This window comes from Lissotriton helveticus, chromosome 5_1, assembly GCF_964261635.1.
Source record: "Lissotriton helveticus chromosome 5_1, aLisHel1.1, whole genome shotgun sequence".
NCBI lineage: Eukaryota > Metazoa > Chordata > Amphibia > Caudata > Salamandridae > Lissotriton > Lissotriton helveticus.
In genome coordinates, this window is record NC_136065.1 from 623853897 (window position 1) to 623881202 (window position 27306).

The window sequence follows — 27306 nt, forward strand, 5'->3', positions numbered from 1 at the left end:
CAGTTATAGTGGCTCAGGCTCCCTTTGAATGGGAGGGGGGGTCTCAGGTCCATTGAGGGTGGTTGTGAGCCCTACCATGCATGTAGATTGCTTGCTAGGTAAGGACCTAGAGCAGTCCTTGTGGAATGTTGTTGAGCTCAGGTCTCACTTGGAGATGCTTGGGTTGCACGTGTGACCACTCAGTCAATGGTGGCCGGAAAGGTTTATCAGAAGTACCTGGAGCATGAAACAGTGGCCCAGGTTCCTGCCAAAATAAAGGGCAGGGGGTGTGGGAAACCTGTCCCTGAGGTTCCCACGGTCTGGGAGGAGGCTGACCTTAAGGGGGATGCCCCGGTACCTACAGTTGAGCAGGTAGCTGAACTGTGGGACTTATCGGAGCTGACCCATTGGCAGCAAAAAGGTGGTCCTACCAGGGGAAAATTCTGTGGGGAGCAGAAAGAGTGCCCTTCTCTGAAGGTTTGCGGCAGCTGACTTGGCAGCTGTGATTGGTCTGGATCACACTGGATCTACTGGTAGAAAGGTCTCCTGTACAGGGAGCCTAAGGTCGCTGAACTGGGGTCAGCATGTGTGCTGGTGGTACGCCAGCGCTTAAGGACCTTCCTACTGGGTCTGTCTTTGTCCAGACATTTGGGGTGGGACATGACCTTTGACAGGCTTGTCACCCACTTCTTCTGGCCCCAAATGCAAAGGCAGTCAGATGGACATTGCAGGTCTTGCCAAGCTTTCCAGGCAAGTGGTAAGAGTGGGAGTAAGTGCCAGGCTCCTCTCCAACCTTTTCCAGTTGTTGGAACCCCTTTTGAAACAGTTGGGATGGACATTGCGGGGTCACTTCCCAAGACAGCCATGGGCAAAAGGTGCATCCTCGTCTTGGTGGACCATGCCACCTGGTACCCGGAGGCAACCCTTTCAGGACAACAATGGTGCCAGTGGTGGGCTGGGCATTACTGGGGATCTTTTCCCACATTGGTTTCTCCAGAGATGTGATTTCTGACCATGGGACCAATTTCATATCTAAGTAGATGATATCCATGTGGAAGGAGTGTGGTGTAACCTACAAGTTCCTAGGAAGGAGAGTGGCAGCACCACTCACAAAGCTTTTCAGAGCGTCAATAGCCAGCTGTCAGCGGCCAATTATAAGGAATTCTCTAGCAAGTACTCAAGCGTGCACACCGCGATAGAACCCCTAGGGGCGAAAAGGGCAAAATAGCCCACATTATCATTATCTAATAAGCAACGGAGCATGCGCAACGAGCAGTGAAGTATGAACTGGGAATCCCATAGCTTAAACTGCAAGATAAGGGATAAGCAGCAGTGTGTCACACACTGATAGTAACAGTTACTGGGACTGATATTAAACACTTTTCTGAGAATGTTTATTTGTATATTCCAGATTTTCCCTGATGAAGGTGCTCTTAGCACGGAAATGCATTGGAATTCTATAAAAATGCACAATAAGAAAACGTTTTTTGGAACATGTGATTAAAACATGCCAAGATGGAATGAATAAGCCAATAAATTGAACTTTGATGTAATGATGCACGAAGTTGACGGTGAAATTATTCAAATGAAACCCTCATGCTGAATATTATTCAGCCACAACACCAGTGCCTAGGATGAGAGTCCTATGGATCAATAGGTCTGCTACACTACGAGTTATCAGATACACTCCTGGAGGGGAGTGATACCCCAGCGCACGGATTAATTAGTATTTAAAACAAGGCGGTGCATATCCCGAAACCTTGAGCCAGTAACCTACAAGTTCACCACTCCATAGCACCCACAAGGTAAAGGTTTGGTGGAGAGATTTAACCAAGCCTTGAAGGGCATGATCAAGGATCTAACAGAACCTATGAGGTGTAAGTGGGACATCCTCTTGCCATGCCTTCTCTTTGCATACAGGAAGGTACCAAGTAAGTCTCTTGGGTTCAGTCCATTTGAGCTTCTGCATGGGCATCCTATGAGAGGACCTCTTAGTTTGCTTAGCGGAAGGCTGGGAGGCAGCTCCCAGTAAAACTCCCCAGGATCTATTTAGCTACATGCTGGCCTTCAGGAACCAAACTGCCACCTTCAGGAAACTCGCTCAGGCCAGGAGAATGCCACTCTCGTAGAGTTAAAGCCTGGCCAGAAAGTGTGGGTCATAGCCCGAGAAGAACTTTGTGCCTTATAGGACAAGTGGACTGGGCCCTGAAAATGCTTCTGTCCCCTGATTGTCGCAGCACATATGTTTTACACAAGGCTGTCGCTAGACCAATAAATACTTATTGAAATGTCCTTAACTCCATCCTGTAGATTGTCTGAGAGAAAGCAAGCACAAGTGTAGCGAAATGTACTGTACTGTTTTCCACGATCCCTGAGGAATCAGGGTTTTCCTGTTTAGTGGTTGCCAGAAACTACGTACACCACTGTAGAATACAGGGGGGTGGTAGTGACACTGGGGAGCTAGCTAGTCTAATGGCTGACATATCCTGTGGGGGTGTCCAGAAGACGATGGGACACCAAGTCCTCAGTTTAGGTCATCCAAAATGCACAGGTCCAGGGGGACTCCTAGGAACTACACAACATGGCGCCTCCAACGTTGGTTTGGTTCTTATATGAACAGTGAAAATCTGAGTAGTTCAGTCGAGCTTTCTCAGAAAATGCTACCCACACCTGTCAGAGACGTCTGAAGTGGAAAGTTAAATCTTCCTCAGCTGAGCAGATATACCCTGTGTATTGGTTGAAGGTTTAGCAAGCTTGTAAGGATTAAAGGCTCCCCATATTGTTTAAAACCCTTAGTTACTAGAACTTTTATTTCTCTCCTAAGAATGACTGAGTCATCGAGTGGTGGTTCGGGCTACGGGCAAGACGAATTTGCAAACAGTCTTAACATTACAGAGAACTGCAAACATGCAGTTACTATGAAATTGTTAGAACACTGTGTACCAGCAACAGGTGGCTGTGTTACCTTTGTGATTGAGGCACATGAGGTGTTCGGATCAGAGGTATTCTATTCCTGGTTTCAGTTCCCACCTGCAGATACGGCGACTACCTTGCTCCACACATACATTGAAGTTGAACCATCAAATGAATACATTCCATACAATGACATTGAAGTCCCTGTAACTTACTCATTGAAACTCTTAAAATAATCAATAATCAAACTTTTTACTGCCCAGGTTAGCAGGCAACCATGTTTTGGAATCCTGAGTGTGGTGGAGAACTAACCTTCTTAAACTGCACCAGTTAACATTTGTATTTTGTAATCAGCATCTTTAAAATGTAATTGGTTTGGAACTTCTGATATTTAACAACAAAGGTCAATAAAACAATACCTCTTTCTGTATTCTGTGTGATGACCTAATGCCCAACATAGTACACTGTGGATTAGTGGCAGCCAGGCCTTCGGGCATTCAAATGAAGGCACATGCCGTTCTGCAGTGCACACTGAGATCCATGAGTCTGTGTCAGTGTTCACCAGTTTTGGCAATGCAAATCACTTCCTGCTCACTCCATAGATGCTTGAAAAATAATGATATATAACATAAAATATACAAACAAGGCTTCTCCCTTTAAGCTCCATTGGTTTGGAATTGGGCAGTCTTTCTCTTAGACTTTTCCCATGCCGAAGAACTTCTAGCAAAAACTCAAAAGCTATGTCTTCTCCTCATACCTGCCTTGAGAAAATTGTCTCAAGTCCTGAATGTGCCTTTCACTCTTTCTCTTAGTCTCTTCATTTACACTCACCTCACTAAATAAGTTTCTTTATTTATATGTGTGTAAACTACAATATGTAAATGTTTGTGTGTGCTATTGGAACCAAAAGGCACATATTCTGAAGTCCAGTTATTTGTAAAGCCATTCCTTCTCCATTAGCAGACTTGCATGATATCTAGGGATAGAATGTAGGTTTTTACACTGGGAGAGTGCAGGACCTATAGTTATATCTTAAAAGCAATATTTATTGGTAGAGCTGCATTTCACGAAGGCAGATCAATATCGGTGAAGCCCAATGTGCACTTACTTTTAAGAGCATGGCGTCGTAATTCAGCGAGGTCTGGTTGTATTGAGGGTGCAGTGCAACATTTATCACAGAAAACTTTTGCGAGGTAGGTCCCGGAAAAGATAGGTTGTATAATCCCAGTATGATCGTCAGTTTGTCGATTCTGGAACAAAAGAATGAGACATTAATTTTAAGTTGATTACAATTTATCGAAAGGTACGACTAATGTTTGGAAACATACGGGTAGAAGCAGTGCGCAGCTGTGAGGACCCATTGTTGGCTTATGAGGGTACCTCCGCAGAAGTGTCCGGCTGGGCCCTGTATTGATGCCATGTACGGCACAGAATTCTTTGCGACCAAATACCCTCCAATAATTCTGTCTTCGACATCGTCTCCTAAAGAGGGTAGATAATTGAACAATGACTAATAACGAAAAAACAATCAGCTCTTGTCTAGGTTAAACAAATAACAAACGCGCCCTATTTGATGTCACACATCTCTTTTTAAGGTTAGATCTGTATGGCGTTTATCCCACTCATGCAGAACATATTGGATTGTAAATATTACTTAATGGAGCTTTGGTTCACCCATGAGTTTCTTTTGCTCCTACGCACACAGTCATTGAGTTGACACATTGTTAATTTCTCTGTGGATCAGCCCGCAAGAGTATTTTAGTCTCTCCATTTTTGGGTCGAGCCGGAGTCAATCGAGCTCTGGCGATCTGTTGTAGGTAGAGTATGGAGGAGAAGCCCCACCCATACTTTTCATTGGTTTGTGTATTTGTCCTTCGTAAGTGCTGGTGTTAGATTCCTTAATAGGCTTGTTAGTCCCTCCTTAGTACAGTCATGTCGTCATTTGTATCCTCCCATGGCTACTGGCCCCTTTACTTGGTTTTTCTTTATTGAGCCAAGACAATGGCGGACGCTTGTTTGCAATGCCAGACCTATTGCATTGCAAATATTTTTTAACATGGCTCTTTAACATTTATTGGCAGCCACGCATGTACAGGGCGCTGCACTTTTTTCACGATGCTGCTTGACCTAAAAAATTCTCAAATAGTTTTTTTAGCCATGCCAATCACCCTGTATCCATTACGCGCAACATCACAATATCCGTTCTATTTTTAAGGACCATTCACCTGAGGTAAAACGCAACCTATTTTCAATTTCTGTCCAAAATTCGTTAGGGGAGAAATCTAACACTCCTCATTCATTCATTCATCATATTTATTTTGGCACAATTTGAGCCATAAAAGATACATAGAGTAACAATACATAAAAATTTTACAAATTCAATTCGTAGTACACTTTCTTCCGAAAAACAAAGGATTTACAGAAGGCATTATTATTAGTGGGAAATTCGTTTCAAATAAAAATCTTAACTTAATTAAAAAAGGCATATGGATTTTAAAATATGATATCACATTTCATAAAAATATTTTTTTTAAAGAACTCGTGAATATATACAACCATTAGATAGGATAGGGTACAGCACAGGAAATTCGGTAATATTTTACAAGTTTAGTCCCTTCTTGTTACGTGCAAAACTTATTGAGAATAGAAATCTACTAACACCGAATACGATCACTCTTCTAGTATCTGTCTTTACGATCCTCAGTGCTCCTTTACAGGATCGCACTCCTAAAATATTACACAATGGTTTTATCCACTTTTTCCTGGTCAAGTCGTACGCAGGGCAAAATAAGAGGATATGCTGATCATCCTCTTTGATGCTATTTTGACACAGTGAACATAGCCCGCTTGGCCTTGGTTCACTCGCCCTAGACCACCTAGCTAGGGTTGAATTGGTTGTCAGATTGCCATACCTGAATTTCATGTATAAACATTTAGCCAGAGGTGGTTGAACCTCATCTAAGAAGTCCTCGAAACAGGGAGTGTCCTTAAAATCTAAAAAGTTTCATGTCAGTACTCAACCAGTGTGCTCAGTATTCAAGGTATGTATGATATAACCCCAGAAGGTTGTTTTTACCACTTTTCTTTAGCTTTGTGTCAATTTGGATGGGTCTTCCCAGAACTGAGACAGCCCAATTTTGGTTAGCCAGGTTCGCACATGCTTGAGCCAGACATTAGTATTTAACAAATCCAGACTCATTATTTCTTTTAAATCATTTCTATAATCTATTAGCTCCGGTGTGCACCAGAGCCTCACCCAATAGGATAGTGGCCGTAATATAGTATATTGGTCTGTACGTTTCATGTTTATGTCTAGCATAAGGGGTAGCAAGGGGGTACCCTTTCGTAACTTCAGGAGGCTTCTAAAAAATGTATTTTCATTAATTATAAAAACATTCTTAGACATGGGGCCCCATATTTCAGCCCCATACAATGCTGTGGACTGAGCCTTAAACTTAAAAACTTCTAGTGCCGGAGTGACGGTTTTGCTAAGGCTCATCCCATGTTTCTTTAGATCGGAATGGTGTTCTGTGTAAATGTCATTTTGCTCTTCTCTACTTGGGTTTTCCATGAAAATTTGGAGTCAAGAGAAACTCCCAAGTAAGAGAAATTATGGACTAATTCTAATTTTTGGCCATTTAATAACAGATTTCCTCTAAAGCTTTTGTGTGGGTTTATGGCCATACATTTTTTTTTTTTTGCGTTGATCTCCAAGCCTTTACTGGTACAATATGAATGGAACGAATGTAAAAGTGATTGCAGACCTCTCGGGGTTTGAGATATTAATATTCTGTCGTCCGCGAATAAAAGGGCAGATACCCTATCCCCATTCAGCTTGGGGGAATCATTATTACAGCCTGCTAAGTGAGGCGGGATATCGTTTACAAACAATGAAAACAGCGTGGGCGCCAACACGCATCCCTGGCGAACTCAGCGCTCAATAGGTATTGCTTCAGTTAATTCACCATTGGGGCCCCATCGGACTTTAGCAGAGTTATTTGCATGCAGCCTTATAATCTGTTGAAGCAGACATGCTGGCAACCCTTGTAAATGTAATGATTCCCATAAAAGATCGCGAGACACTAAATCAAAAGCAGCCCTAAGGTCTACAAAGGCTACGTAAAGGTGCCCTTTCCTTATGTGCACATACTTCCAGTAAAGGCAGCAGAGCCTAAAAACGTGATCTACTGTGCTGACCCTTTTTCTAAAACCAGATTGAAACTTGGTAAAAACCGAATTATCTTCTATCCACAAATTCATACGTGCTAAAATATGCCTTGAATAGATTTTCTGTAAAATATCCATTAAATAATTGGGCGGTAATTAGATGGTTCGTACCTGTCGCCCTTTTTAAAAACTAAAACAATTTCCGCACCCCTCCAACTCTCTGGAAAATCCGCACCGGACGCTAGTGTATTACACAAAAGATTAATATAAGGTGCCCAGACACTAAGCTCATGTTTATAAAGGTCGCCTGGCACCTTGTCTAGACCGGGTGCTTTGCCATTTTTAACTGCATTAATGGCTAATTCGGTTTCCTCTATATCAAACTCTAAATTGGTTTCACTAGGGTTGTGCCACGGGGTATCACCACCACGAGTATTTATGTGCTCCGGTTTTTTAAAGAGAGCTGTAAAATGGGTAACCCAAGTTGATTCATCAAGGTACACGTCTTTGGCCACTCTACCTATATGGTTCCCGTTTGCCACCAATCTCCAGAACCCCACTTGATCCATGCTCTTAGCTGCTGTTAGTAAATCTGACCAGCTTTCCTCGTCCTAATTTCTTCTGGCTAACTCCTGAATTTGCTTGTATTCTTTTCTTGCCATCTTAATTTCGACTGGGGATTTAGTTTTAATTGCTTTTAACAGTCTGTCTTTACCAGAGAGACAATCCTTATCATACCAAGGGTTACTGTATGATAGATTATTTGTGTTTTGATGGGTTTTTCTTGGCATTTTCGTTACCAATGCTTTTAAGGTTTTGAAAAACCCATTGTGTAGATTAACAAAATTGTGGGGCTCCAGTGGTGCGTTTATATGGCTTGAAACGGTGTCTTCTAGGAGTAGGTAGATGCTTTCAAGCAGCTCACCACGCTCCAATATATGTCCCCATTTTATTGATCGACGCTTATTGCTGACCAGTACCACCTCGTTATTAATATTTTGGTGGTCTATCCTATTGTCAGTACTCGCTCCATTAAGTAAACTGGAAACAAGTAACAGTTCCAGTGGGCGGTGATCACTTTCTAATCTGGGCTTGACCTCAAAATCAATTAAATACTGCCAAATATCCAATGAAACAATAATATAGTCAAGTTTGCTCTGTGAGTTATTCCTTACAAAAGTCGGGGTTTTGGATAGATCAGACGGGAAGTGGCCATTACATGCTCTTAGACCATACTCCACTATCAGCTTCATGACTTGAACGGCCAGTGCAGTACAATGCACGGCTCAATATTATCTAACAGGGGTATGTTATTGGCTTTATCTTCCTCATCAAGGATGTCGCCTAGGCCTATAATTGGTTCATAGTTGCAATTCAGATCTCCGGCTATTATTATAGTCAGTTTCTCTTCTATGCTATTCAAGAAACTATCCACCTTTCCCAGTGCCACTGATTCCTTGGATGGAAGAGAGGGTCTATTATATACATTAAATAGGTATAGCACTTTGCCATCACTCGTGACAACTTTCAGGCCAAGTGTGTCCAAAGAATCAATGTCTATTATTGTTACACTGACCTTAAGAGATATTTTTACCCACGAGAGTGCTCACGAGATTTTAAGCGCCACCGGGCGCGTGATGGCATGGGCGTGTGAAGCAAGGGCTGCTGGGCAATGGAGTTTCCCCCACTCGGCGGCCGCGCAAGATAGACAACAGCAGCGGCAGCGGGGGGAAACCGGCAGCAGAACCAGAGAACTGGCGACAGCACAGGGCTCCAGGTAGGACCTTTAACAAACAATAGTGACGTCCCAAACTGCAAGGAAAGGAGAAAAGCACCCTCATTCCAGTAGTCAGGCTAGCTTGCTCAATGCAGCATGAGGGCTGGTCTGACAAAATGTGCCAACTTGCTTTTGTTTCCCAGTCTACGTTTTCATATAATCTCGTGCTCCTGGCCTAGGATACACTGTGCAGCGACACTAATCATCGGCCAGAGTGACTGAAGGAGGGAGAGTAGTTGGTCAGGCGCGCTGTTCCCAGAGACAGGGGTTCTGCCTGCCACAGCCTCTGCTGAGAGATGCCACTCCCTCAGCCGCAGAGGGCAGCAACCGAAAGTGAAAGTGAGCCAAGGGAATTTCTGCCCCTCACCTTCCCTCCGGTGGCTCCCTTATACAGCGGAGACACAGCTCATCTTGGGGGTGGAACTGGGGCCTGTTACTGTGGAGAGCAGTCTGCATGGAGACCAGCACGGGGGCACAGCCGCAACAGAACACAGCTTCAGCAATCGCCTGGATTGGAAATAGCAGTACCACAGGTTGGGCTAACAAATGTTGATGTCCGCACTGTTGAGCATTCTAATGCAAAAACAACAGTTGATGGACAGAATGTAGAACAATGTCATACCTTCACACAGTAGAGAGATCTGGGCCTAAATCCATCGTTTTTTTGCTCACCATGCCATTCCAATTTGAACTTAGTCATATGCAAATCAGTGTTGACCCTGTGCCCCACAGGAATAGTCTAGCCCAAACTGCCAAGCCAGGTCCTCCCTGGACTGGAAACAAGCATCCTAGGACCGGTTTCAGACTTTCAGCCCTCATCAGCCAGGATAGCTTGATTCCAGTAGCATGGAGAGCACGGGGCTCATGTCTGAGCATACCCGTCCCACTCGGGGTGACAAATGCAAAAATAACAGGTGATGGACAGAATGTAGAACAATGTCATACATTCACCCCAATACAGAGATTTGGGCCTAAATCCATTGTTTTTTTGTTCACCATGCCATTCCAGTTTGAACCTAGCCATATGCAAATCAGACTTGACCCTGTGCCCCATGTGAACAGTCCGGCCCGAACTGCCAAGCCAGGTCCTCCCTGGACTGGAAACAAGCTGCCTAGGACCGATTTCGGGCTCTCAGCCCTCATCAGCCAGGATAGCTTGATTCCAGTGGCATGGAGAGCACACAACTCACGTCTGAGCATACCCCTCCCACTCGGGGAGACAAATTCAAAAACAACAGTTGATGGACAGAATGTAGAATAATGTCATAGATTTACTCCAGTACAGAGATATGGGCGTAAATCCATAGTTTTTTTGTTCACCATGCAATTCCAGTTTCAACCTAGCCCTATGCAAATCAGTCTTGGCCCTGTTCCCCATGGGAACAATCTAGAACGAACTGCCAAGCCAGGTCCTCCCTGGACTGGAAACAAGCATCCTAGGACCAGCTTCGGGCTTTCAGCCCTCATCAGCCAGGATAGCTCAATTCCAGTGGCATGGAGAGCACGGGACTCACGTCTGAGCATACCCATCCCACTCAGGATGACAAATGCAACAACAAAAGTTGATTGACAGAATGTAGAACAATGTCATACATTAACCCCAGTACAGAGATCTTGGCCTAAATCCATCGTTTTTTGCTCACCACGCCATTCCAGTTTGAACCTAGCCATATGCAAATCAGTCTTGACCCTGTGCCCCATGGGACCAGTCCAGCCTGAACTGCCAAGCCAGGTCCTCCCTGGATGGGAAACAAGCATCCTAGGACCGGTTTCGGGCTTTCAGCCCTCATCAGCCAGGATAACTTAATTCCAGTGGCATGGATAGCATGGGACTCATGTATGAGCATACCCGTCCCACTCGGGGTGACAAATGCAAAAACAACAGTTGATGGACTAAATGTAGAACAATGTCATACATTCACCCCAGTACAGAAATCCGGGCCTAAATCCATCATTTTTTTGCTCACCATGCCGTTACAGTTTGAACCTAGCCATACGGAAATCAGTCTTGACCCTGTGCCCCTTGAGAACAGACCAGCCCGACCTGCCAATCCAGGTCCTCCCTGGACTGGAAACAAGCATCCTAGGACTGGCTTCGGGCTTTCAGCCCTCATCAGCCAGGATAGCCTGATTCCAGTGGCATGGAGAGCACGGAACTCACGACTGAGCATACTCGTCCCACTCGGGGTGACAAATGCAAAAACAACAGTTGATGGACAGAATGGAGCACAATGTCATACATTCACCCCAGTACAGAGATCTGGGCCTAAATCCATCGTACTTTTGCTTACCATGCCGTTCCATTTTGAAACTAGCCATATGCAAATCAGTCTTGGCCCTGTGCCCCATGGGAACAGTCCAGCCCGAACTGGCAAGCCAGGTTTTCCCTGGACTGGAAACAAGCATCCTAGGACTGGTTTTGGGCTTTCAGCCCTCATCAGCCACGATAGCTTGATTCCAGTGGCATGGAGAGCACTGGACTCACGTCTGAGCATACCCGTCCCACTCGGGGTGACAAAAGCAAAAACAACAGTTGATGGACAGAATGTAGAACAATGTCATACATTCACCCCAGTACAGAGATCTGGGCCTAAATCCATCGTTTTTTTGCTCACTGTGCAATTCCAGTTTGAACCTAGCCATAGGGAAATCAGTCTTGACCCTGTGCCCCATGAGCACAGTCCAGCCCGACCTGCCAATCCAGGTCCTCCCTGGACTGGAAACAAGAATCCTAGGACTAGTTTCGGGCTTTCAGCCCTCATCAACCAGGATAGCTTGATTCCAGTGGCATGGAGAGCACGGAACTCTCGACTGAGCATACCCGTCCCACTCGGGGTGACAAATGCAAAAACAACAGTTGATGGACAGAATGGAGCACAATGTCATACATTCAGCCCCAGTACAGAGAGCTGGGCTTAAATCCATCGTTTTTTTGCTCACCATGCCATTCCAGTTTGAACCTAGCTGTATGCAAATCAGTCTTGACCATGTGCCCCATGGGAACAGTCCAGCCCGAACTGCCAATCCAGGTCCTCCCTGGACTGGAAACAAGCATCCTAGGACTGGTTTCAGGCTTTCAGCCCTCATCAGCCAGGATAGCTTGATTCCAGTTGCATGGAGAGCACGGAACTCACGACTGAGCATACCTGTCCCACTCGGGGTGACAAATGCAAAGACAACAGTTGATGGACAGAATGTGGAACAATGTCATACATTCACCCCAGTCCAGAGATCTGGGCCTAAATCCATCGTTTTTTTGCTCACCATGCCATTCCAGTTTGAACTTAGCTATATGCAAATCAGTCTTGACCCTGTGCCCCATGGAAACAGTCCAGCCCAAACTACCAAGCCAGGTCCTCCCTTGACTGGAAACAAGCATCCTAGGAACGTTCTTGGGCTTTCAGCCCTCATCAGCCAGGATAGCTTGATTCCAGTGGCATGGAGAGCATGGGACTCACTTCTGAGCATACCCGTCCCACTTGGGGTGACACATGCAAAAACAACAGTTGATAGACAGAATGTAGAACAATGTCATACATTCACCCCAGTTCAGAGATCTGGGCCTAAATCCATTGTTTTTTTGCTCACCATGCCATTCCAGTTTGAACTTAGCCGTATGCAAATCAGTCTTGACACTGTGCCCCATGGAAACAGTCCAGCCCGAACTACCAAGCCAGGTCCTCCCTTGACTGGAAACAAGCATCCTAGGAACGTTTTTGGGCTTTCAGCCCTCATCAACCAGGATAGCTTGATTCCAGTGGCATGGAGAGCACTGGACTCACGTCTGAGCATACCCATCACACTCGGGGTGACAAATGCAAAAACAACAGTTGATAGACAGAATGTAGAACAATATCATACATTCACTCCAGTACAGAGATCTGGGCCTAAATCCATCGTTTGTTTGCTCACCGTGCCGTTCCAGTTTGGTTGATGACGGCTGATAACCAGAAACCGGTCCTAGGATGCTTGATTCCGGTCCAGGGAAGTCATGGTTTGGTAGTTTGGGCTTGACTGTTCCCATGAGGCATAGGGTAAAGACTGATTTGCATATGGCCATGTCTGAACTGGGGTGGCATGGTGAGCAAAATAACGCTGGATTAAACACAGATCTGTGACTGGGGGTGAATGTTTTGCCAATGTGCAACATTCCATCCATCATCTTGTGTGTTTTGCTGTTTGCCCTATGTGGGAAGTGTATGCCCAGACGTGGGTTTACCTGTGCTTACTACACCACTGGACTCAAGCTATCCTGGCTGATGACAGCTGATAGCCAGAAACCGGTCCCAGGATGCTTGATTCGGGTCCAGGGAAGATATGGCTTGGCAGTTCGGGTTGGACTGTTCCCATGAGGCACAGGGTCAAGACTGATTTGCATATGGCCATGTCTTAACTGGGGTTATGTTATGTTATGTCAACCTCCACTTATAACGCACAGGGCTACTCGAAAGTTTCCCGGCACAAAAGCCAAATGGTAGAGAAGGGAAGGAAATAACCAAACATAAGATTACTTAATTAGCAAGGTTTTTAACTGTTTTTTGAATACCCTAAGGCTCTTAATGTTTCGTAATTCCAGAGGCAGGGAATTCCAAGCCATGGCCGCTTTCACAGAAAGGGAACTACCGCCTAGCCTGGTCTGGCGGAACCTGGGAACAACAGCAAGGCATTGTCCTGTAGAACGAAGATAGCGCAACGGCTCATAGAACGAAAACCGTCTCCTAAGATATTGAGGCCCGACCTTGTAAAGGGTCCTGTGGACTAATGTCAGAGCCTTAAACTGTACCCGCTGCTCCACCGGGAGCCAATGCAGCTTGCGAAGGTTCTGACTGGCAATGGATCTTCCTGGCATACTCAACAAGGCCCTAGCCATCACATTCTGGACAATCTGGAGCTTTTTTAACTAATAAGCCGGAAGACCAATGTACAAGGCATTGGAATAGTCTAATCTTGACAGAATGAGCGCACGGGTCACCATTTCCTTAACCCTTTTAGGTAAAAGAGGCAGGAACTTCTTTATGCGTTTCAGTGTGCCAAAGCACCCCCCGCCAGTTTGTTGATCTGCGGCCGGAATCTCAGATCTTCCCCAAACCGAACCCCCAGATGTTTTGCTGGACAATCCAGAAGAACTGGGCAAAGGATAACCCACCGGCTAAATATCCTCTCTGAAATGCAAGGGGAAAGAACCATAGAGGAGTACTTCCGATTTCTCCTCATTGCACTTCAGTTGGGCCTTTGCTAGCCACTTAAAGATCTCAGCGAGGCAGTTCTTTGCAGAGGTCAGTGAAGAGTCTATTTTGTTCCACATAAAGAGGAGCTGGGTGTCGTCAGCAGAAGCTATGACCTTAGCACCCAGCTCCTCTGCTAAGTAGCCAAGGGCGCCATATAAACATTGAACAAAAGCGGGCTCAATGTAGAGCCCAGGGGAATGCCTGTATTCAGACTTCTAGGAGTAGATGAAAACGGAGGCAGTCAAACTTGTTGTGATCTATTGGCTAGGAAGGATTCAATCCACTTCCATGCCTGCCCTGAGATGCTGATATAAGACAACCGTGCCAAAAGTTGGTGCGGCACGGTGTCGAGGTGGCCTGGTGAGTAAAATAACGATGGATTGCACCCAGATCTGTGACTGGGGGTGAATGTTTTGCCAATGTGCAACATTCCATTCATCCTCTTGTGTGTTTTACTGGGGAGCATTCTAGGCATCAAGAGAAGCGTATATACTATAGGGGAGATGCGACCTAGCGGACAGAGCTGTGGGCCGTGAATTGGGGAACAAAGTTCGAGCGCAGGCCTCCGCTTAACATCCTCCGGTCACAGTACTTGCACCCGTGCTAACGAGAAACTTTGTCATGTAACCTCGTTTTTGCTTATATAAAGTGCTCTGAATGTCCTTAGGCTAAATGTGGGCTATATAAAACTGGAAATAATAATACAATAAAATCAAGAGCGGTGATATATTGTGCACCGATGCTGGGTTGTGCATCTGCGCACGCACCAACAGCAACCACACATTTGCTGTGTGAGATAAAGCAGTTTGCATTCAGACATGCCCGTTGCCTCCAAGCAACACACGTGGCAGAAAATAAATAATAAAACGTATACTTTGGGTGATCAAAACATTCATTAACAGAGCATGTTTAGAGAGGCTGCTCTTCTCTCCCACCTCCCCATATATGGCGGCCGCTGGCGCGCCAAAGTTGCGTCTAAGGCAAGCCCGTCTGTGCCTGGACCATGCCTATTGCCAGAACCCCTGGCCCCGCGCCTTCCACGACCGCAGCCGCTATGATGCCAGCACACTCCTTGCTCTCAACTCCAGACAGACCCACACCTGCTTCAAAGCCGCCCTGAGACGCACACAGGGTCCCTTCACCTGGTGGAACTGCAGCTACACCTGCCTCGGTGCCGCCGAACCACCCGCCAAGACATGCCACAGTCACCTCTGATGCATTCTACTGAACACCTGCTCCGCACGCAAACATGCCGTCAAGCTCTGGGACCTGCTCGACACTTCATCCCGGACGTCGCCTTCCTGACAGAGACTTGGATGAACAACTCCTCCGCACCTGACATGCCATTGCCATCCCAGACGGCTACAAGATCACCCACAGAGACCACACCAACGGAGTCAGAGGAGGAATCGCCATCGTCCACAACAACGGCATCAGGTCCACAAAGACCACAGCACACACGCCCTGGCCTCCACTGACTACATCCTCCTCGGAGACCTGAACTTTCACCTTGAGAACAACAACAACAACGACAGCAACTGCACCACCCTGATCGACAACCTCGCCAACTTCGGACTGAGGCAACTCGTCAAAACGCCTACTCAAGCTGCCGGCCACACGCTCGACTCCGTCTTCTCCTCAAGCTCCCACGTCTCCTTCAGCCACACCACCGAACTCCTCTGGACCGACCACCGCTGCATTCACTTCACCTTACAGAAACCTACCACACACCACCGCACTCAACAGATCCCCCGTCGCTGCTGGAGCAAAATCACAGAAGACCAACTACATGCAAACCTTGCTCTCAGCCCACCCACCAAACCCTCCAATACAGACAACGCTGCCCACAGCCTCACACCCTGGATCCCCAACTGTGCCAACACCCCCGCCCTGATGAAGAAACCCTAATACAGGGACAACAGCAAGAGGGCCAGCTGGTTCACCCCAGAAATCCTAGCCTCCAAGCGAACCTGCCAGACTAAAGAAGAAATGGCACAGTGAACAGACTACGGACAGCCAGGCAGCCCACAAGGACGCCATCTGCGACCACCACCACCTCATCAGGACTGCCAAGAGGACCTCCTTCAAAGACCGCTTCGAAAACAATGCACACAATAGCAGGGAGCTCTTCAACATCATGAAGGAACTCTCCAACACCAGCTCCAACACCAGCGACATCCCGTTGTCGCAAGCCCTGTGCGACACCCTCAACACTTTTTTCCTCCGCAATATAGCAGACATCCACAACAGCTTCAACAACCAGACAGCCCCAACAGACATCAACACAACAGGCTCTCCGCACACCATCGACCATGACCCCCTGCTAGCCTGGGCCAACGTGAGCATCGATGACACCATCAAGACCATGAACACAATCCACTCCGGCTCCCCATTAGACCCATTCCCGCACCACATCTTCAACAAAGCCAGCAGCTCCATTGCACCCCATCTGCGCAACGTTATCAATCTCTCCCTCGAGACCACGAATTTTCCAGAGAGCTGGAAATACGCCGAGATCAACACCCTACTCAAAAAACCCAAGGCGGACTCAAGAGACCTCAAGACCTTCCGGCCCATCTCTCTGTTTCCGTTCCCGGCCAAGGTCGTCAAGAAGATCGTCAACAAACAGCTAACATGATACCTCAAAAAAAACAGAATCTTGGACCCTTCCCAGTCAGGGTTCCGCAGCAACCACAGCACCAAAACTGCCTTCATTGCCGCCACCGACAACATCAGGACCCTGCTGGACAGCTGTAAGACCGCCGCCCTTATCCTCCTGGACCTCTCCACTGCCTTCGACACCGTCTGCCACCGCACATGACGCACACCCCTCCACGCCGTAGGGATCCGAGAAAAGGCTCTGGAATGGACCACCTCCTTCCTCTCTGGCAGAACCCAGAGCATCCGCCTCCCCCCATTCCAATCTGAAGCCGCCAAGATCATCTGCTGTGTACCCCAGGGATCTTCCTTCAGCCCGACACTGTTCAACATCTACATGGCCCCACAGCACGACGTCAACATAATCTGCCATGCCTATGACACTCAACTGATCCTCTCCTTCACCAAGGACCCCATCACCGCCAAATCCAACCTCCACGAAGAAAGGCAGGCTGTCGCCAACTGGATGAAGATCAGCCGACTGAAGCTGAACTCGGACAAGATGGAGGTCCTCATTCTCGGCTCCAACCCTTCAGCCTGGGACGACATCTGGTGGCCGATGGCACTGGGGGCAGCCCCGACACCCACTGACCATCCACGCAACCTGAGAATCATCCTCGACTCAACGCTCTCCATGACCAAGCAAGTCAACACCGTCTCCTCCCCCTACTTCAACACCCTCTGCATGCTCCGCAAGATCTACAGGTGGATCCCGACAGATACAAGAAGAACAGTCACCCAGACCCTCGTCAGCAGCAGACTCAACTACAGAAACACCCTCTATGCGGAAGCCCCGACTAAGCTCATGAAAAGACTGCAACACATCCAAAACGCCTCTGCACGACTGATCCTGGACGTACCACGCCACAGCCACATCACTCCACACCTGAGAAACCTGCACTGGCTCCCTGTCAACAAGAGGATATCCTTCAAGCTCCTCATCCACACACACAAGGCACTCCACAAGACTGGCCCAGCCTACCTCAACAGATGACTTCCCTTCTACATCCCCAACCGCCAGTTCGGATCCGCTGACCTCGCACTCGCCACTGTCCCTCGCATCCGAAGAACAACCATCGGTGGGAGATCCTTCTCCCACCTCGCCGCCAAAACCAGGAAAACCCTCCCACTGAGCCAACGACAGACCCAAGACCTGCTGACCTTCAGGAGGCTACTCAGAGACCTGGCTGTTTGAACAGTAGTGCCCCCCCCCACGCCTTGAGACCCTCGCGGGTATGTAGTGCGCTCTACAAATGACTGATTGATTGATTGATTGATTGATTGGTTGAGAAGGACAGCAGCTACTGGAGCACGGGTGGATGCCTTACATTTCTGGGCATCGGGTCTTAGCAGGGATGGAAGTGTAATTGCTGGGACTGTCTTGGAATAGTAAATTACCTGGGACAGTCTCCAAATTGTCGGAACTGTCCTGGCCAAAATGGAACAGTTAGCAGCTATGCATCTGAATTGTTGGTATCACTAGTATCATTGCTGGTGCCAGGCGGCATACATTGTTTAATGTGGATAATTTTGGGTTCACTTGAACCACCATCACCTATAATATCTGCCATTTTCCGATGATTGTTTCGCCCTTAATAAAGACCATGAATGTGGTAACAATAAATGCCGTAAAATATCTCCTTTCCTATATCAGAACTTTCAAATCATAACGGCGGCCGGCTGTAGTCATGGCCACTGGAATTATGTAACTCTGTAACTACAGCTTTTTTTCCGTATAATTAAAGATTGGCCCCAAAAATAGTTTCTAGCTCAAATGGATCAAAAGTTCCTATGAATACAGCAACCCATGTTGCTGTGCCGTGTAAGACCGTAGGCAAAGGTTGACTGGTCATCTTTCAGAAAGTTTCAGTTGCTTATTACTGTTTTTGAATGTTAAATTGGTACTAAAAAAAGGAAACATTTCTCCAGTCAGTTAACATGTAAAACAAGCATTTGCAATACAATAGGTCTTGCAATAATGAAAGTTTGAGCTATTGGCGTTGCAAATGCTAATTTTTTTGTTTTTTCTTTTTGTTAAAAAATATCCCAGCAGTAGCATGAGTAATAGAAGAAAACCCACGAAGCAAGAAAAGGGTGCAGTACCATAGGCTGTTACTAGATGTCCCTGTGGAGTTGCAAATGGAACTCTATCAGCCACATAGGTACTGCACTCTTAATAATGCTACAGCTGGGATATTTGTTAATAAAAAAATCTAACAAACATTGGAGCATATTATCAAGGGATTTATCCAAGAAATTATCTCCCTATTACCTAGCTGTCGCTAACACCAGTTAGCGACAGCTAGTAGGAGATAGCGACCATCTTGGGCCCCGCTTTGCATGTGAGAGATATTTATCACTAATGACATGCAAAGTGGGCATGCCAAGATGCATCGCTATCTCCTATTACCAACTTTTGGAGATATTCGTGCTAAGCGCGAATATCTCCAAAAGCTAACACCTGCCCTGAGCAGTTCTTAGCCATGTTATCCAATGGGAGGTGGATAACATGGCTAAGAGCATTAGCTCGGTAATGCATGAATATCGCTGACTTTACAGCTATATTCATGCATTTCGGCCGATTTTTATCACTTAGGAGATAAACCTTGATAATAGCAAGGCTCCTAAGCGATAAAAATCGCCGCAACACGGCGATAAAATTATTGCCGCTAAGCCAACATAGCGATAATTATTCCGAGTTGTTGGTAATATGCCCCATTATTATTTGCTACGTCAATTGCTCAAATTTTCAGTAATGCTCGACCTATTGCATTGCAAACGTTTGTTCTATTGGCTGTTTGGATGTCTCCTCACATTTGCATTGAAATGCATGAGGGACTAGTTTAAATCTGAAGCCAGTAGGAGAGCTGCCTGCTAGCGGGAATGAGCACTGACAAAAGCATTGGAAAATGAATGCTAGAGAAACGAAATCAATCCTTTTTATTCTAGAACGCATTTTTCAGATACTTTTAACGGTGTCTGAGCCCTAGTGTTACTGGGCAATGGAATATTGGCAAAAACTACAGATTTCGCATTTGTACAGTCTGCACACATCTGATCCACACAGTATTCAAACTTATAGTTATCAAGCCGCTTGTCGATTGGGGAATATTTGGAAACAGCAGCATGGAGTGGTCTCCGAAATTCTTGAGCGATTAGGAAGCAGTGATGCTGTTTAGAGCAACATATGTCTTTGATGTATGAGATACAGAGGAGGCTAATGCATATGGCTGTGTGTGGATTCAAGAATGTGACTGAAGGTGAAAGGGCTGCCTCTTTAAGATGAGGATTACATAAAGAGATAAAGAAGAGGCTCAGGTATAGCAAGCAAACATGTTTTTTTCGAATGAGAAACTCATTGAAGTCCTGCAAGAGTGCGGTGGAGTTAACCTTATTAGGCTGGGCCTGTTTGTATCTGTATGTTGTATTCAGTATCTTTAAAATAAATGTACTTGGTTTGGAACTTCAGACATTTCAAATCAAAGAAGGGCTTAAAACAAAACCTCCTTCTGTCTTCCTTGTCATGAACTAAAAGGCCAACATAGTACACTGTGGAGTAGGTACGGCCAGGCCTTCGGCAGTCAAATGAAGGCATGCGCACTCCGTACTGCATTGCACACTGAGAACCCTGTGCCATTGCCATTTTTGACACATTACCTCAGGCTAACCACCATAGATATTTCCCCAGGGTGTAAACCCCATGACACCCCTCTCCCAAAGACATGACCCACTCAAAGAGATGGGGCATGATACACACTTGTATTGCTTTGTGCAATTTTATCTGGTGTGATGAAAGATCCGGATCCATTATACCAGGCCCTCCATTCCATGGGTCAGTGTGTCAGTGTTCACCACTGTTAGCAATTTATTTGGTAAAGACAGTGATTTTTTAACAATGACTGGATGATAAGCTGGGGAAATCAAGCTTGAACATGTTTTTAACCTATGGACACTTTTTCAAGGGCATGAGGCGACTCTCTTAAACATTTGATTCTTGGATGACGGTATTAAGCACTGTGAAAAGAGCTGTGAGTTCAGATATGGATTGATCTCCAGCTACTTGCTTGGAATAAAATGCAGGGAGCTTTCGCAAGGGGGTAGCTAGGACATTTTAAAATACTACCTTGTAAATTTAATTTGACCATCTACAGATCGTGAAGAGCAGAAAAGGTTACAAACTGGTCTTACTGCAATTCTTCAAGCTATTTATGTACGAGGTCATTTAATTTTACGGACTAGAGGCAAGGTATTTTATCAAACTGGTCAATGCTGAGGCAGTCCCTAATGATCTCCCTGGTAAACTAGGTAACCTATTTTGACCAGATACTATACCACTTCCTCAAAGTATTGAGGTGGATGGGATCATCTATGTACTCAATGCTAAGTTCTTTGTGTACTTTAAAAGCTGAAGTCGAACTTGGCACTACCAAAAGCCTTGCGTATAATTTTTTTTTGCACCTGCAACAGGTTGCGCTTTTCCCTACCTCATACCAGGGAACCATAAAGCGCTACTGGGAGGAAGGTACTTCTATACAGTTTAGTGATTTCTCTTATTGGCTTGCTTCCTTTTTCTGCCAGAACTGAAAAAACCAACAATGGCCCTTATAAATTTTAAATTGGCAATTTCCAAGTGGGATAGCCAATCACCTTTCTGTGAAAATGTAGTGCACAGATAAAGGAAGGCTTTAACTTGCCAAATTTTAGGCCTTGGGAATAATGACTCTACCCTTATTTCAAGTTTTTCCCGCAAACCATGATGTATGTCTTGAATAAATTAAATTTTAGATCTCGACTCCATAAAATTTACAATATTGTCTTTCAAACGCTGAAGGCCATTTTCCTGGATATGGGTACCTCATCATCTGCATAAAGCAAGCTAGGAGTAACCCACCCTAGGGGCATCAGCATTCACGTTCTTCAGAATCAGGCCATCACGTTTATATATAATGAAAACAATAGTGGTGCAAGCACCCATCCCTGCCTAATCCCCCAGGTCACCTAAAATGTGTCTGCACGTTCTGCACGTTCTGTACGTTCCCTGTTCCACAGTGCACAGATTATATTTAAAAGATTTGCTGGGAGAAGTGACAAGTAGTAGCATTTGGGGGCACGTCTATTAGAACCTGCTATAAATTGTCTTGGTTCATGGGGTCAAAGGCACTGGACTAATCTGCAAAACACAGGTGAATCCCTTGCCAGAGGATATTCACTAATAATGAGTTGCAGATTAATTCAGTAGTCCATGGTGCCTATTACCTTCTTGAACCCGAATTGTGACTCCGTTAAAATATCTTTTTCCTGTCCCCAGTTTTTCAGCCTTGCTAGGATCACATAGTTTTCACTGAAGCATCTAAAAGAGATATAGGCCGATAGCACCTACCATTGCCTCTGTCCCCTATATTAAAAATGTGAATGATCACGCTTTCATCACGTTTTTGGTAAATGGCCATTGGCAGCTAATTAAAAAATGTGGGTTAAGATCGGGACACATAGGGAGGGGTATACCACAAAGCATCCACAGGGAACCCCTTCGGGCACTGGGGATTTTCCTTGGGCGCTATTCCTTGAGCTGCACTAACTTCCTCCATGGTAATTAACTCCATAGGGTCAAAGTTAATTGTAGTAATGGTATCCAGTGGTACGGTAATAGCAACAATGTCTGGGTTAAAAATAGCTCCAATGTGAGTAATCCAGGTGTCTGGCAAAACGGAGACCTCAAGGGTAGGTGAAGAACTCTCTTTAAGAAAAGGTGAATTTACAATTTTCCAGAATAAGATATTGTGGTTTGTAGGCAACCCTTGATGTATTGTATGTTCTTATGGCGTGGGCAGAGCATTGTATTGTAATTGCATTTATATAGCACTTACTACCCCTGACGAGGTGTCAAATTGCTTTTTCAGCAAATAGCACGCTACTCCGGAACCCATAAAGGATTAGAGGTAAATTACTATAGTGAAATATGAAAGTAATTAGAATGGTGGGTATGTTAGTGAGTTATTTGGATTAAGAAGGATAATGGAGGGAAAGAAGAGGGAAAGGTTTGCATGTATATTGTGCTTGCTACCCTTGATGAGGTGTTGAAGCACTTTTCGGTCAGTAGCACGCTACCTACGAACCCAAACAGGAAAAGTGGGAATTAGTATAGGGAAATATGCAATTAATTTGAGTGGTGGACATGCTAGTCTGTTATTTGGATTGAAGAGGAATAGTGGAGCGATAAAAAAGGGAAGGGTCTAGAATATTTTTTGGGGAGTTTATAGCCATAGGAGGGGGTTTAGGATGAGTAAAGTGGAGGGGAGTTAGTATAGGCAAATATGAAATTCATTTGAATGGTATACATGTTAGTCTGTTTATTTGGATTGAAAAGGAATAGTGGAAGGATAGAATAGGGAAGGGTCTAAAATCTTTTATTTTTGGCGTTCATAGCAGTAGGAGGGGGTTTGGGAGGAGTAAAGGGGAAGTTGAGGGGGAAGTGTCAGAGGTGAGGGTTTAGAAAGGCTTGTTTGGGGGATCTGAATAGCAAAAGGGGAAACAACCTTTACAAAGCAACTTTTACAACGCACTACCATTACAACGAAACTTTTACAACGCAACATCCATTACATCGCATGCCATTACAACGCAACCATTACAACGCATGACACTACAACGCATTCCACTACAACGCATGTCATTACAAGGCATGCCATTACAACGCATAGCAACCTTGCACTATCCAACACTTACCCTACTGTTGCACCCCCTGGAGTTAGAATAGTAATTTTTACTCCTACACTTCCAACACTTACCCTACTGTTGCACCCCCCTGGAGTTAGAATAGTAATTTTTACCCGTACACTATCCAATACTTACCATACATGCAATGTAATGTTATGCGTTGTAATGGTATGCGTTGTAAAGGTAGTATGCGTTGTAATGGAATGCATTGTAAAGGTAGTTTTTAAAAATTTGTTGTAATGGCATGCGTTGTAATGGAATGCGTTGTAATTGATGTTGCGTTGTAAAAAATGTGTTGTAAAGGTATGCGTTGTAAAAGTATGCATTGTAACATCATACATCCTAGCAAAAGAGGTATGAGATGATGCAAGGAGGAATAAAGGAGGGAAAAGTCTAGAAAGGGTTATTTTGGGAATCATAGTAGTGGTATGGGGTTTGGGATAAATGGGACAGTGGAGGTAGAGTATATATTGTTAGAGATATAGGTTGAGAACTAGGGTAGTGCAATTAAAAGAGTAGTACAATGAGGTTTGAGATGAGTCAGAGAGTTGAAGTAAAGGATATATATTGATAGCGGTATAGGGTGAAAAATAGAGTAGTGCATTGATTATGCTGAATTAGAAGCAAAGTAATAAATATATAGATACATAAGTACGTGGAAGGTATATATATGCATAAGGAAGGTAGTTAGTATATGTAGATTAAAGATGCATTTAATAAAATCCGTCTTTCAAGTGGTGTTGTACTTTAAATTAATTTATTTGCTTTTTTATTTTTTGTAATTCAATAGTGAAGCAATTGTAGATAAACAGTTGTCATAAAAGATTTATTTATTTATGCAGTCACGTATATGCATGTTAAAAAAATAGAATAATGTAACTATCGGTGATATGTACATTTGTTAAGCAGAACTAACGAATAGATATAATTTTGAAAACATAAATATTATACACATTTATCCAAAGCAATACACATATATAGGTACATATCTATAGTCCAAATAAATGCTTATATACAAGGGATATGTTGTATATTTCTGTTTGCGTATTGTGGTTATGTGCAGGAAGAGTCATTTCTTGAGGCGTTTTCTGAAGATAAAGTGGTTATCCGTGGATCTTGTGTTGAGGAGTAAAGAGTTCCATAAATTGGCTGCTTGAACAGAGAAGGATGTGCCACCCATGCTTTTTTTCTTGTACGTTGGGATTTTGAGGCGTGGTGCCACTCTAGATTGGAGGTTCCTTTGTTGAATGTGTTTTGTGATTTTATTCCTAATGAAGAGCAGTCTTGTTCCATGTATCGCTTTGTGAGTGATACAAAGCAGCTTGAACATGGATCTTCTGGCAACTGGTAACCAATGCAGAGCTTTCAAGGCAGGGACTATGTGGTCTTGCAGCTTTACATGTAAACGTAGTCTGGAAGCCAATTTCTGAATCTGTTGTCATCTTTTCATAGTCGTCAAAGGTGATCCATGATAGAGGCTATTGGTGTAATCAAGTGTAGCCTGGACCTTGTGTAGAAATCCCAGATGGGGGAAGTTTTGACGCAGAGTTTTTATAGTAACAAAGCTGGATCTTGCTTGTTTGCCCACTTGGATTTTAATTGATAGCTTGGAGTCCATGGCCATCTGATGTTTCCTACTTCCTTCGATATATTAGGTTGTGTTCCCAGATCATCAGGGAAGGCAGCAAGCAAGTCATAACTTTTCCAATTGTATTTCCATTTTGGAAGCATTCAATTTGTGATCCATTGATCCACGGCTCTGAGACAACTGAAAACTGGTTAGTTTCCAATGTCTTTGGGCATTTCAGTTGAAGGAGTATTTGCGCGTCATCTGCATAGCTATAGCATGTGAGGTGAAATTGATTGATCACTGCCGGTAATGACTTCATGTAGATGTTGAAACGTATGGGCGAGATGGTAGAGCCTTGAGGGACCCCAGCTTTTGTGAACTACGGTTTGGACGAGAAAAGGGGGGTAATGCATGATAATAGTTCTGTTGTGAAGGTAGAATGTGATCCAGTCTAGAGCAGTCCCCTCTATGCCGGCTTCATAGATTCTTTGTATCAGAGTATCATGGTCAAGCATGTCAAAGGCAGATGAGAGTTCCAAGAGAAGTAACGCAGCAACCCCATTGTGGTCAACTGTATTACTCAGGTTATCCCAGATGGCAACAAGGGCAGATTCTGTGTTACTTCCTGTACGGAATCCCATTTTGAAGTCCGAAAGTATAGCATTATCTTCAATTTATTGTGACATATGGGCGAATGCTGCTATTTCTATCAGTTTGCAAGGAAAGGTCCATTTGAAATCGGTCTGTAGTTGTAGGGGTTCAGCTGGTCCAAGTTTGTTTTCTTTACTAATGGGCATATGTATGATGAGTTCTTCTGGAAATATTCCTGTAGTTAAGGAATTGTTTATATTCCTTTTTACTTGTGTGGCAGCAGAGGTTGTTAGAAGAATTCTCTTTAAGGTTTGCGGTGGGCTTGGGCCAGAAGGGCTGCCGGCCTGCCTTCTTGCTTTGACCAGGTCCATAAATTAATTGTTAAAAATGTGTTGGAAGGAATGGAGAGGCTGGGTTAAAGTATTCTTGAACTGTTGTTTTTGAAAAGGGTCGCTGCTGGTGCTTTATCTTTGTTTTAACCCCTCCGCTGCGCCGAACGTTCCGCGCTGGTGCGGAACGTTCTATTGTGCGGGCAGGGCCGGAACGTTCAGGGGACGTGCGCGGCACTACCAAGGTAGTGCACGCGACGTCTGCTGAACGTGCGCCGCACGGAAGGGGTTAAATATGAGTGCAACATGTCTGCTTTGGCCATGTAATGATTTGCTAGTTTGCCTGTGAAATCTTAAGTAATAGGATGATTTCCTTCTAGGAAATTTGGTTTATGAAATTTATTGAGCATTTTATAGAAGTTTGTATTTGCACATTTAGCATTTTAAATTCTGTCTGAATAGTACCTTTTCTTAGCTTTTTTGATAGCTGACTTGTATAATTTGTTATGTTTCTGTAAACAAAGTTTGTCTTGATTGGTGTTTGTTTTGAGCCAGGCACGTTTCAGCTTTCTAATTTTTGTTTTATCTCTTTTATCTCTGTATTTCTCCAAGTTACTTGTTTTCTTTTGTTGGAGTCGATTTTAGTGGTATTAGGATATCAAAAGCTTCCTGTAGCCACTCATATAGTTTTTAACAGAATTTATTATGTCTAGATCAGTACTGGATGTGAGTTGTGTCTAAAACTGTTCTAAATTGAGTTAGTTCCAGGGACAAAAAGTGGATGCGCAAAAGGTGGTTTTAGATGCATCACTTTGTCACTTTTATGTTGGAAAGCAAGCAAATGGTGGTCTGACCATGTGACTAGAATCATTGTTTGAAAGATAATTAGTTCTGTATTAGCAAAAATGGCATCTAGTATGTGGCCAGCATTGTGAGTGGGTACGCAGATGATTAGATGCAGGCTCAGTGTGTCTAGGCCAGGGATTATTGTTTTAGGATGGGGCATATTGGGTTTTCAAACCAAATGTTGAGGTCACCCAGAATCCATAGGTTGGAGTGTAGTGTTATCAGGTTTCAAACCATGTCTAGAAGTGTGTCTAGGAATGTTGCATTGCTAGGTGGAGGCCTGTAAGAGAGCAGGAAGTTAGAGGAAGAAGATGGTGTAGGATTGCATTTGGTGAAAAGCGCCTCACAACCTTGTATGGAGATGTTGTCAGCTTTAGTGATATGTAATGTTTGCCTGAATACAACAGCTAGGCCACCTCTTCTTTTGCCTATATGATTTTGCTTGATAGTTTGATAGCCTAGAGGTACGGCTTCATGCAGGACTGGAGCCATATAATTTCCCAACCATGATTCCATTATGGAAGGTCGTAG

The 27306-nt window shown here is 44.7% G+C and overlaps 1 pseudogene across 1 annotated transcript in view; it reads right to left on the reverse strand.

Annotated features, from left to right (window-relative positions):
* The window catches only part of LOC144752526 (trypsin-like), a 77030-nt pseudogene that overhangs the window by 18978 nt on the left and 30746 nt on the right, over positions 1 to 27306 (reverse strand). Inside the window, exons 4-5 of the transcript XR_013594123.1 lie at positions 4221 to 4374; positions 4001 to 4142 (exon numbers count right to left, since the gene is read on the reverse strand). The product of XR_013594123.1 is annotated as a trypsin-like (transcript). The remainder of the gene's footprint in view (positions 1 to 4000; positions 4143 to 4220; positions 4375 to 27306) is intronic.